At 34.9% G+C, this 14166-nt stretch overlaps 1 protein-coding gene and 1 long non-coding RNA gene across 8 annotated transcripts in view; one reads left to right on the forward strand and one right to left on the reverse strand.

The window, feature by feature from the left end:
- LOC111419022 (Calmodulin-binding transcription activator) overlaps positions 1-14166 on the reverse strand; it is a 211668-nt gene that overhangs the window by 167318 nt on the left and 30184 nt on the right. For all 7 annotated transcript variants that reach the window (XM_023051785.2, XM_023051810.2, XM_023051831.2 and 4 more), the window contains exon 2: positions 13015-13073. The gene's annotated coding sequence lies outside the window, so the exon portion shown is untranslated. The remainder of the gene's footprint in view (positions 1-13014; positions 13074-14166) is intronic.
- The window catches only part of LOC139429029 (uncharacterized), a 104646-nt gene that overhangs the window by 42791 nt on the left and 47689 nt on the right, over positions 1-14166 (forward strand). The gene's annotated exons all lie outside the window — the stretch shown is intronic.

Raw genomic sequence — 14166 nt, forward strand, 5'->3', positions numbered from 1 at the left:
TATTTTATTTATTCGTTTTCCAAAGATCGGTCATCATAATTCAACAAACGTTAATTTATGGGGAAGCTTTAATTTGCATGAATTTAGCACGCCATAACGGCTCCAACTACCACTAAATCTAATGAGATTATTTCTACCGTTATGCGTGTTTTATTATAATTTGTTCAAGCTCCCTATTAAACGAAACCAGGCGACCAACGCGGTCGCTGTCTTTTCCACGAAATAATCTAAAAACAACGTTATAACTCAAGCCACATTCCCTCCGGTGCAAAAAGAAACCCCTAAATTGTAACCATACCAAACTGGGCGTCCCTGGCTTGATTTACTACCTCCCAAGACCTAAAACTTCTCATGAGACTTTCAGCCATTGTTTATCGTCCTGTCAGTCAATGAAACACGAAGCCACGACGGTAGTATTTATTGTGAGATGTGTAGTTAGTGCAGGAAATTACCAAGAGAGGTCATCACAACCTTGGAGTGTTTCGTACCACTCCGGCCCAGTCACCAACCGAAGATAACATCTTATATTCAACAGAAACAATACAAATCTTAAAAACTGATTTAAAGGCTATTTATTGCTTTAAGTATAGTTTTATATCCGAATACGTACATGAGAGAATGGAAATTCTCGTGCCATCGTTCGACGCACATAATGGAATTCCGAAAATTCACGAGTTTAGGGAAGCCGCTATTAAGAAAGTAGGTCGACAAATAGCAACGCGAAAGCAGATGTCGTAATTTAGGTGAGCTGTAACAGCACAAGCGGTCCGTGCTAACGAGTAGTTCTAGGTACAAAAGCGTAATTTCATCGCCTACGCCATAGACGTGTCTATTATGCGCTTTGCTTGCCCGACTGAAGATGTTACAAAATCCGGACCGACCGCATTCAAAGTTCATTTGGAAACTTGAGTTGACGAGCAAAGTTCGCAGTGAGCCTAAAGTCAGAATTTCAATAATCAGGGAAAATCAAAATGAAGAGAATAAGTAATAACTACCTAGATAGAGTCCATTATTGTAAAGTTTGAAGACTTTGAGCTACGAAAAAAAAAGTACAGTAAAATCTCGATATAACGAACTTTATTGGAATAGACTTAAGACACACTAGTACTCGAATTTTCTCAACGTTACATTCTAGTATATTTTTATTGAAAGAAAAGTAGATCTAACACTAGACCTAGAACTAGAAAAATTCGGGTTTAGCCGTACATCTCTTAAGACGGCTAAACCCGAATGTTTCTAGGTCTAGATCTACTGTTAGTTATAATGCTAGTTTTAGTTTTAGTTGTTATTTAGCGTTAGATTATTGTATATTTTTCATTGAGCTAAAACTAGAACTAAGACTAGACTCGTTGTTAAAGAGATTATTAATTTAATTTCAAACATTGTGGATCTAATTAATATCTGGGATCGAACGGTGTCCGTTTTATTGCTCGCGTCGGGTTCCGGCTTCGGATGATATAGGAAGACAATTAACCGGAGATATAGTGGCCATAAGATTTGATAAAGGAAATTGGGTACCCGGGCAATAAAAGGGACCAGGATCCGTGAAGAAAATACATTTATTAATTCTTCCTATTTTAGGGCGGACCTTCGATAGCAAATGACACGCCCCGGACTTCAAATTTATACTTATCTGGTAGACTTTTTCTTTATTAATGACCCAGCAACGTGACAAAATTAACCCATTTTAAAGAAATATTACCTTTATAAACTTAAAATTTCAAATTTATTAAGACAAACTTTCTTCATTAAAAATTAACACTTTTATTTTTAAATAACAACTTTTTTCCAGTTTTATTCAATTATCAGCCGCAACTTTATGACATACAACCATAATAAACTCGCCCTTCGTACGGCTATTACTACGGTAAAACACATTACCAACAAACCATCTACATAATAAAACGTTTAACGCAAATTACAACGCCAAAGGAGATTTTGTACCCATTCTTTGTAAAAAGCGTACACACAAATCTATTTAACATTCAACATCTGAACTACATGCACTGTTTATCACGAATGGGAGAATAGGGCAATAAACACACAATACCTAACTTGACTCTTATTCCACGAGAATTTCTTTATTGCCGTCGTAAAGAAGTAAGGCCCCGGGTGCTAAAATTTTATCAAGTGTAAAGGGAGCTGGAATTCGTAAAATATCCAAGGAAAGGCATTGTTATTAAAATGGACGCGAAAACGTAAAGGACGCGTCTCAGGGTGGTCTCTATAGGGCATGAGACTCTTGCCTCAATCTTACGATCTTCCTCCTCTGCCAAAAAATATATTAATCACTTGAGCTTATGAATTTTTCATTGCATATAAAAAAACATTATGAAAGGATCAAATGTTGTTGTATATTATTGCTTAACGGTTCAAATATCGAATAAAAATAAGATTAAATTTTTAATTCGTAACTATTATAGATAATATTAAGAATTATAACGACGAATAATAAAGATGGTGTAATAGAAAACCTAATTATCGTGGTAACTAGATAGGGTAATTTAATGTAAAACTATTTACGTGAAGAGGACCGAAAACATAATTACAATCCCGGACTAAACTCGAAGCCTGGCGCAACGCGGATTTAGGGCTTTCAACCTCATGCTAATTTGAAGTGAAGAAACTTGAAAACAGTCTGTAATAGTTTACATAAAAATCTAATAAATTCGAGATAAAGATAAATTTAGAGAAAAGAACGAATTTATAAGTGATGTTATTAAATATATAGCTAGATTTTTCAAATACTTTTTTCGTTTACTTTAGCACTAGACCCATCACAAAGAATATTTGAATAAATTCCAACTGAATCCAGAAGGTAGTATGTAGGAAAAGGAGAATGTAAAGAAGGGAAGATATGACGAATTTAGCCGGAAGAACACAACCATTATTTACGTTAATTTTAGAGGACATAAGAAAATATAGCAATTTTTCTTCCTTTAACCTGCACTAATAACTGGAATTCCAGTTTTGGTTTTCTTTGATTTTCAATTATTTAACTATTGGGGTTAGTACAATGAATTGTTTTAGTATCTCAGTATTTGAAGGGTAAAAAGTTTTTCCATTACAAAAAGTAACAATTAAGGTTTCCAGGGAAGTACATTTTGAATAAGCAAACCTACATATCATTGCAGCTACAATAGCAAATCACTTGAAATGTGCATATAAGACATTATTACTAGCATTCATCCGAATTTTGAGTTGCTATCTGTCGAAAATAGAAGAAATTTCGAGTAAGACTACATCTCTACAAGGTGGTAGATCTGTATTTCGTAGATTTGTAGTGTTGCAGGATTAGGCATGATCATTTCTATCGTACGTACAGATTTCTTAAGTTATTTATTACTTCAACAAGGTCCTAATTTTATTAACGATGATTTTCAACACCTTTAGAACTGAAAGAATGTTCATAATTAATTTATCATTGACTTGAATGGTCTCTCGCACGTCTCAAGAAGTAGGAAAGCAATAACATCTAACCATATAGATTTTGTCTGCAATTTCCCTTGAAAATGTGGCACTGAAAATGTATAAAATTTCTTGGTCGCGCTGAAGCTATTCGCCAATTGCCTCCATGCATAAAAATCTTCATTAAAAAGAGTTCGAAGTTTAATCGAAGCATAATCAATACCGAAATGAAGAAATGGTTGGGTTTGGCTTTCCAGGTAGAAAAGAAGTTGTCACATAAACTATTGGCTAGTATAAACCATTCACTTTCTACTTAGCGTATGCCACACATCGTTGGATATAGGAACACGAACACGACCACTAACCACCCACAATTTTCTTCAGATGGATGACCAGGTAAATTGAGTTCTTGTAATAACACATAGTTTTGAGATAGTAACAAAATGCTATAGTTAATAACTGCTACTTATTCGATTGATTCTAAAGCGTAAATCCGTCCTAAGAAGAATTGTACCAAATACAAACTTTTCCCATTCTTTAATACATTTGACGTTAAGCTTTCAAATAACCAAATATACTAGAATGTTATTCCAATATTTGATGGAAGAATAATATTTTATTAACTTGATACAACAAGAAGTTTTTAAATAATAACTGAGATTTGTAAAGACAGAAATCAATTCTCATAAAAAATAAGAATAAACAAATAACAATCATGGTTATAAACCTACGCATTCGAGATTAATGAAGTAATTTTATCTGTAATAAAAGGCTAGTGTCAACGCATAAAGTGTGGGCAATAAAACTCGAATTAATAATGAACGAAGATGATAATCGTCATAATGATTTATTAGGTATATCAGGGAAAGTGTCGGAATAATTTAGAACATTTGCCAGTTTAACCCTTAAACGTTTCGATGACGACAGCTTGTTCTACGTCATCACCAATAACTGTTTATTGAGGGTAATTTGCAACCGAATCAACATGAATAATTATTCTATTGGTAGACAGGATCAATATAAAGAAATATTCGCTAACGTTTCGAAAGCCACAATTAAATAGATCATGTAATAAAAAAGATCAACGATGAAAATAGTATGTCACGACAACAAAGCGGGATTATGTGAAAAGCGTGTTGATTGATAAGGAGTTCATTATAATATCGCTTGAATTACTTTCTCCGTATGCAAAAGGCGTTTCGTCGCGTGACTTAATACCGGAAATTAAAATTGCTATTTAGATGGGGGGAATATTATTTTATTACTTTTGAGGTGATGTTGGGTTGATTAGGCTCCATAGTGGGTACTAACAATATTTTTTCGGTAGACGTTATTGTGCCGGAAAATAATATGCTACAATAACACGCCCCTAATTTCATAAAAGTAAATTGCTAGGTACTAGATATAAAAACTTATTCAAATTTTATTGATTTTTCAATCTATTTCTAAAGGTGTCCACTTTAGATGGAAATGCTATTGAGATTCGAGATATTGTGTTAAGATCAATATCGAGAGCCTTCTTATAAAGAATCTGAAGGAGTCTATACTCATCTTTCATATGCGATCACGGAAAGATAAACTTCCTGGCCTTGACATTGAAGGAACTTATTGTGTCATCATGTTTTTCATTTGAGTGTTAGACTTTATTTACAATTGCTCTACAGGTGTCCCTTACGCACAATATGAAATATAACAAAGGCGGACTATGGAACAAAATGGGCATCGAACATAAATGTAGCGGCGGTGCAAGAGGAGACAGATTGTCAAGATAAAGTCTATTTTTCTGAGTAAATAGGGCGATGGTGCGTGACGTTGCGGTAAAAGCAGCCGCCGACTGGCGCCGCCACCATACCGCCCCTCGATTAATCTCGCTTGGAGCAATAATAAATACCCCTTTTAATTTGCATTTTATCGATGTACCTGTTTAACGGTATAAATCAGTGGGCAACGCAGCGCGACATCTGGCCCACTTACCGCAAACTATATGTAACGCCCCGTTTTGTTCATTAATATTCCAACGATACCGAAGCCGTATTATTCAGTTTTGGTTTTTGTTCAGATAGGATTAATGTGAACAAGAAATACGCGGCGGGCATTTTTTATTTTTAATTATGTTTTGTTTCCTACAAATCATGTCGCAAACATCCAATTTCGAATTAATAAAATTTATACCTCGGCAATTTAAGTAAAACAGTATAATAATTGCCGCGTCCCGTTTATAAATGGGATCCATAGCTGTAAATACGACCGCGATATTGCACTAGGGTCCAACAGGAACCGACCCAGGTACGTCGTATAATTTATTGAAATAGTCCTCGACGGCGGGTTAAACGCGCGTTTGTGTCAGAACATAGCGTGCCCGATTGACAAATTCCCGTAGCAGTTTTAAAAAGGCCTTGTGCATTTGTTAGGGCGCAAATTGTACGACCCGTCCAAATAAAACAACATTTAATGCGACAATATAAATTCCTCCGTCCGAGGTCCTTTTCGGCATTTCTTTCAGAAAATAACACCGTTAATCGCAGTAAATTGCAATTTCTCCTAACAACCAACGAAACTTTTTCAACCTCGGGAGGTTTGCATGTCGCGCTGTTGGCACCTTTATGGCTAATAACGTTTTCGCGAACGGCATTTCGAATTCTAAACGGTCGGCGAATTGCTATACCAAATCATTTACATAAAACGTGACTATTATAATTATTTATAAACGAGGCAGATATTTTGTACCAGTCATAAAATTTTATGTTCTTCTTATTCTAAAAGATATAAATAAATTGCCTTATAAAACAACGAATACTTGTATACATAATATATACTAGAACGCTATGAATAATTTCACGAGAAACCGTTGAAACAGAACCATCTGCCAGTAAAACACAAGATATCAAAATAAATGTCAATTCGCAAATCCGAAATACGACATCAACAAAAGAATTGATGGAAAAATAAGTGCAAAAATATCCCCCTTTTAATAATAAAAAAAACAAAAAGAAAAAGAATTGATTCTTTTTCTTGAAGTAAAAAAGAACATTATTAAAATTAAAACAAAAATCTGAACAAGACTGCAAAAAATCTATATCAAAAGGCAGCCCTCTCTACAATTATTAATTGTCATTTGACTTCCTACAAGACAATTTCTTGGGTTGGAACACCACAAACAGAAGATATTCTATCGGATGAAATACGATTATCAAGTCTTTAACACAAATGTGATCATGATAAATAAACTGGATGTACAAAAGAACATTTCCTGTTTTATCCTGCTTAGTGTAATTCGTTGATAGGTATCTTGTCTAAATGTTGTCAAAGATTGCAACGCCAATATGAAATTGGTTGGGACAATAAAATGACATGAAGAGCCCACCTAGATAACAGAGTAAAAAAAGCGTACGTTGCATTCGGTCAATGCCGGAGGGCTATAGGTAAGACATGGGGTTTGTCACACAAAAATGCACTCTGGATTTATGTTGAAAATTTTCCTCTGGAAAACATGTTGAACCTAACGCCACTTCATTTGTTCATTCACTGGTGATCATGATTCGACTGCGGACAGCAGAAATTCTAATGATTACGCCCTACAAAATAAAGCTTAGTTCGTTTGCTTCTCTAAGTAAGAAAAGGTTAGATTTGAAAATATTACATAATTACAAGATAATTTAATCAAAAATTCTATATAATGATGATATAATGGCTGATGTGAATTGGTCTAAAGCAATGTGAAGCATAATTAACTATAATAGATCATCCAAAAAAATCTGTAATTAAGGTTGAGCTTGATCCTGACATTATAAATGATTACTTCATTAATCTTCTAACCGAAACCACAAATTTCCTTACGAACCACATTTAAATATGCAAATCGTTCAAGATTTTGAGGAGAACAATTTATTTACAACTACACAATTTGGATTTAGTTGAGATGTAAGAACTACTCACGTAACACGACTGCCGTCTTTTGTGACCTTAGAAAGGCGTTTAATTGCGTGCAACATGATTTAACTTAATCATATATCACAAATAGATCTCAAACTAAAAAAATATAATACAAGTTAAGTTATTTTCACAATAAATTCATTTCAACTTTCGATTCTAATCGCTGTAGAAATAAGCAAACTTCGTTTTAAATTAAACTTCTTCGCAATTTTCTGGGCTGCAAGATTTGCATTCATTAATGTGTTAACGATTGTAACATCAGCTTTTATAATTGACTAATTCTTCTATGAAATGAATAATGTTTAATCTGTTAGTGATTTAAACCTTGAGGAAGGATAGCTTGAGGGTCTTTTGTTCAGCATAATTACGATTATAGCAACATTATAATTGCGTGCCCGCCTAATCTAGTTTCTCGTACGCCCATTCCCCGTTGTTTTCGATAATTAAGGTTTGCTCGCAGGGGATACGCGTCGACAATGTTGTCAGATCTCGGGAAACTGAACGCAGGGCTTTTGTTCTGAACTGTGTCGGTGATAATCCAGACACGAGGAATTTCTTGCAACGTTTATGTATTCGCGATTACTACAGCGAGACCTTATCAAGTCCCACGTGTTTCTTGTAAGAAAACGTACAGTAAGAAAAAAAAACTAATCTAAGCGAGAAAAACTAAAACGAATCAACGATCCTTACTCCTTTTGTACTTTTCCTATTTCTCGTCCGGCGATTAGGGTGTCTTCTTGCTGCCGCCGCCCTCTTGATAAAATATTTGCCAAATCCCGGGGTGGAACGAATCGCTTTGGGAGACAAAATTTAAGCGTTTTTTGAAAATATTATCATAGCCCCGTCTTAAATATTAATGGGATCTCAGTTTGGATACCGGATATCCAAAGACAAACAGACCGCCGCTGGGAGTTATTCGAGAGATGTTAAATTTAATTAAAGCCGACGAGCTGGGTAAACGCACGGAATTTCGTACTTTTAAGGAGTCCGTTGGGGATGCATAAATTTTCTGTTTTGATGACAGTTTTAAAATGGAAACTTCTGCCCTTAATACACTAGGGAGTTTTCAAACAGCCTAAACGATTTCCTTATCAAATTTCATAAAGAATCAATAATATCATCCATACTACCAATTGAAATTAGGTGTTAGCTAAAGAAATCGTTGGCAGTGATTTCGATCTGACAATTAATTCGGATAAGGATTCGGGTAATTGTTTGGCATCGGCCCGGAGGTACAGCCAAAGACCTAATCTTTAGAGTTGCTGCGCTAATTGAGTACATTCTCGATCAGTAACTGGTAGTAGAAGATTTGGTATTCCTCAGCCCTTAACCTTTCCACGGGTCGACCTGAGGGTTCTTTCCCACTTCGCAAGACCTCTTATGAAATATTCAGTTAGACGTCGTAAGGGGGCCGATGTTGAATCAGGGACGGGGCGGTCCCGATGGGAACCCACAACCCCCGACCTGCCGAAGTTCTTGCCAAAATAATAATGAAATCCTCCAGTGGAATAAATGACCGGAATAAATGTATATTAGCTCGTATCAATTACGATGGGTATGAATTTAAGCGTGAAAAGGTAAAGGAAAAGGGTTCTTCGATTTTTTTATTAGAATTATATTAAAAACTCAATTAATTACCGTCATAGATTAAAATTTTTTTGTTTGTTTCCGAATGTAAATTACTTCCTTAAAATTATCACCATGCACACAAATCAAATTAAATTCATGGTTTTTTATAGACGCCGGTACTGTGGAAACATCCCCTCGCTTATTCGCATTTCCGAATTTTCACCCGCTGAGCAAAAACGCGTAGACCGACGCCCCGATGTCGACGCCGTCGACGTTACTCGCCGAGTCGCGCATCCTGCCGTCACCGAACCGGCAATATATACGGCCCGTTTTTCAACGCTGACGGATGCATTTTTCTTCTCGCCCTCATGGGAGGTGTGGCTTAAACCGCCGACCGACCGACCGACAAATTGTTTCCTTTGTCTTCTTGTTGCCTTCCATAGGGGTACGTGCCTGTCCTTATGACCGTACATGCAAACCAGGTCACGTGCCGGGAACATACCTGAATGACCATCCTTTCTAGGACAATTTCTAGAACGTGAAGACTGTGTTAAAAACTTACAACATGATTTAACTAGTATTAAAAAAAATTGTTGTACAAAACAGGTACGTTTCAAAATAAATAGAGTTTTAGTAATTTACGTTTTCAGTTTTAAAAGATAAACGTTAAGTTTGTAGGAACAGTTTATTGATCAACAAAGTTGCAATGTTGTAAAGTTGTAAGTGAATTAGTTTCTCTTTGTGATCATATTTTTGAAGATTTTAGAGTTAAAACAACATAAAACCTGAAAAGAATCAAAATATGGAGGAAACCTGGCAGTGCATTCAAAAATGTATCCACGACACAGCAGAGAAAGCCATCAGTAAGAGCAAAGTTAACATGAATACGTTCCGAAACTGGCAGAATCAAAAAAGCAAAGTCACATTAGCTAAATATAAACTCCATAATAAAGCTATATATAGACTATATATAGAGAATACTGGAGTAAAGTCACTAGCAATATGAACTATGAACTGTGCTTAAAGAAAGGTATGGAAAATGTTGGGAAATCGCATGTGAAGACAAATGGGGTGTCAAAGGAAGACTGGGAGAATATTTTAAACAACTATATTCGACCAAAAAGGCAACACACGTTAATGCACAGGAAATCTCCTGGACCGTTTTCGGTTCTATACCCAACGAATTGTTAAAACAGAGTACTGTGTCAGTCATAAATACCAATGGAATGGCATAAAAGTGTAACAATTATTATATTCAAAAAAGGCAAAAAAATTATAGAGAAATAACTCTTCTAAACACATCAATGAAGTTATTTACTAGTATAATAAGAAATAAGGTGCAAAATGTTATTTCAAATGCCGAAGAACGAAAAAACTTTAGAAAAGGATCGTTATGAAATAACTAACTTGTGTAATGTAACGTGTGCTATATTTGCTTTGTCAATTTATCCAAAGCATCTGACAGAATGGAAGACGCATTGAACCTGCTGTTACAAAAATATGCACCAGTTCACATCATCAACATAATACACAAATTAAACATTAACAACACCATTAAAGTAAGCGTCTCAAACTCGCGTCTAAACTCGGCAATCCGATAATCTCAACCGATTTTTGTTCAACTTATTATTAGACAAAATTACTGAGAAAGTGACAACTTTAACTTACTATCCTACAAAAAGGATAGTAAAGTGAAATATGCAAGACCTGCATCTGTCCAAGTACATTAAAATATACAAAGACACAAACAAAACAAGAGCATGTTAAGAGTATCAAAAATGAAGACCGTGAAGACAATCTCAGGAGAGACCAGATGAGACAGAATTAAAAACTGGGGCAGACAACGCAAGAGATTTGTAGAATGCCAGAAAACAGATTATGCTCACAAATAATCTGCCCGGAATCAGACAACCAACATGGCAGTTTTCAGGAGATATTTCAGGAGTAAACCTCATCAAGAACAACGTACCCATCAGTCTATACAGAGAGGAAAACATGATTCGAAAGCTGCTCTAGATCACGAAAATTGGAAAATCACATATTATTAGTCCTACATATTCTAGACATGCGGAAAATTGTTAATTAATCATGAATAATATACAGAGAAACATAAGTTGAGCTCTTTATATCGCACTGTGCTTACTTCAATATGGCTATGATTGGTTTTGAAAAATATTTGCTATATACTCATCATGTTGGAATTTTTGAACTAGATAAAGTATCAAAGCTAAGTGCTTTGCATAGTTTGGTTCAGACCTGAAACCTGTATTAGGAAGCTGATTTATATTTTTATATGAACAAGTTCCAATTTTCAGACTCTCTTACTGTTCAACTCGGTCCAAGCATAATAGAAATTAGGGTTGGATGGAATTTATTCATATACTCATATACTGTAAGGTTGTACATACAAATTTTATCGTACATAGAACTGAAATCGCTGGCAAAAACTTGTAGCGTATATTGCAGATTTTTTTTGCAGAGACCTTTTTATCTCTCAGTCTTCTTTTTTAGATATATATACGTGGTATTTAACTTATGATTCTGCCGTTTTATCTAAACCATGGGTATTTTAGAACATACAAATTTGACATTGATCTTTTTTCGATTTGAAAAACCAGTAATTATAGTTTTGATAAAATATTCCATTGCATATTTTAAGTAACATGTGTTTACGCGCATCATTCTCTAGTACAGTGAAACTCCCTAAGTGAAAAACTAACAATGTGGGCTCTGACTTTCTCTAGATCTTTCAATTTTGCTGTAATGTGCGATATCTTTTTTATTATCTCCAACAAAAACACCTCCTTCTCCTGTAAAAACGTGTTTTATAGTTTCTTTATAAACACTAAGTGTTTTTAGAAAGAACGGTTTACACACGCTGATTTTGCTTTCAGTTTTAGTAGCAAATAAGTACGTTTTAGAATCAGATCTTTTTACTATCAAGCATTTGCCTACATCTTGCAGGAACGCGAGCAACCGCATTATCCAAGATAAAGTTCTATCTACGAATAAAATCACAACTCAAACAGTTTTTGCAATTGAACAAATTGAACTTTTGACTATTTCATTTTAGTCTTCTCACGTTTCACTTTTCTTTCTCCACTGACTTCACCCTGAACTTTTTCATCTAAATAGTTTTTCTTTATCGCTTATAGAACCATCAGTTTCTAAATAATTTTCACTGTTTTCAGTAATAGGTTCGTGCTAAGCAATAATCATTTCAAAGTCAGTAGGATTCTTGTCATTAATATTTTTGCTCGGACAGAATGTATGATTCAACTTCTAATGGAATTAATAAACTGAGATAGAAAATAATGTTAGTTAAATTAGAACTTGAATATCAGTGATCGCAATTGGCATGCAAGTAATAGTATTAAATAAAATCTGTTTTGCAATGGCCAACAAAATCAAACTTTGAAATGCACAACATTATACACACAACACGCTTATCAATTTAAAGCCGGCAACTAAAACAAGATAATTAACCTTTTATCCTATTGACGCTTACGATTTAAACTTTTTCAAAGCATTTATTCACCATCATCACAGATTATTACTGTGAAATGAAAAATGGAGTCTCATTACCAGTAATCCGACGATGTAACTAAACAATAAAGTTAAAAGTTCGCTATCTATATTTTAATATTTAAATTCTTATATTATAAATAAAAGAAACTCGTTAAGTTTAAGTCAATGATTAGCTTATCTGTACATATTCATAATCGAAAATCTAAAACTTAGCGTTTTTTTAAAGAAATTTTTGATGTCCTAAAATCGTCCAGAGGGAAGGTTTAAAATTGTCTGCACGTAGCGTGCTCCAAAAATCGCCTATCCCCTAAACCGACGACACGTTGCCAACCCAATATTCTCAACATAGAGGGTGGTTAAAGATTTTTCGTTTTTCGGTTGCACGAACCACGTAGAAAGACGGCTCCTAACAATTTTAGCAAAATCTGCCGACGCAAGTCAAACGGCCAACATGTGGTGAAATTCAGTAACAACGACAAATGGACAAAAAAATCCGCAAACCAAGAAGTATCGTAGTCATTTTTATAAACTGCAAACTATACCAATTTTTTTTTTTTTTTTTAGTTTTTTTCTTACCTTGATCAAATGAGCACACAACTCGTGGCTTGAAACGTAGCTTGGAATTAGAACATGACCTGAAACGAGAAAAAAAGGTTACATAAATAAAGCTTGAATACTAGGCTTCACTACTGGATTATTGTAAAGCCGGCGTAAATCAAAAGATTAAATAGAGCCACGCCTATGAAAACTCGGCAGAGCTTTTACTCCGAGCTTCCACACAACACAAACGTCGAGCCGCGTTCAGATAATCAGGCACGCGATAATTACGACCAGTTTTTAACATGTTGGTAGTACACACTTGATCTTATCGTAATGTAAAAATTTTTATAATAATTAATAGGTAAGGGATTTAAAGAAATGTTTTGCGTGACAACCTTAACTTAATCGAAACAAAAATAATACTGTTAGTAAAATTATCAAAGTTAAAGAAAGATGTAAATTAGGATTTGAGAAACTTTATCGCAGATACTGTAGATAAGAGTAGTAATTTTTCTAATTTGATGGGAAAAATTAGCTTCGTCCAGATGTTGGGAACAAAGATCTATGGGAATCCTGATTTCATCAATCATAGTTTTCTGTCGTAATTATCTTTATCCTTAAGTTTCTTTTATATATAGTAACTGAAAGTGATGGATCTGCTAATAAATCATATAAATTTCAGATGCATTTAACCTAACTCAATTAATCACACAAATCGTTAAGAATATATAATAAAAATAAACATAAGATAATATCAATCAATTTTGTAAATATTAATCAAAATCATCATTAATAATCTCAACATTGCTAGCAAATACGTCGATCTGTATGGAATACATTTCCTGACGTTAATAAGGACGCCAAAACGTGTTGACATGATGAGAAGTGTGTTCCAAAGCCGTTTGGAGCCTTGATTCGACGAAAGTGGTAAAGGATAGATCTTGTTAACCGAACCCTGAACTTGACTACTCTCCGAACAGATGCGCTTCCTCCAACTATCGACGGGAACAACGGTCCAATTCATCCGGTTCCGGGAGCGTAGTTCGCAAGTTTCGCAGCACACAATTTTGGACGCGGCAACGGACACAGTTTATTGGTGATCTCGCCGTGCAACTGACACCACGAAACCTCTCTGCCCTTGTTAATTGTTCGTGTGTTAATTTCTGTCGGATCGACGGTGTGTTAAAA

Source organism: Onthophagus taurus, chromosome 2, assembly GCF_036711975.1.
Source record: "Onthophagus taurus isolate NC chromosome 2, IU_Otau_3.0, whole genome shotgun sequence".
Taxonomy (NCBI): domain Eukaryota; kingdom Metazoa; phylum Arthropoda; class Insecta; order Coleoptera; family Scarabaeidae; genus Onthophagus; species Onthophagus taurus.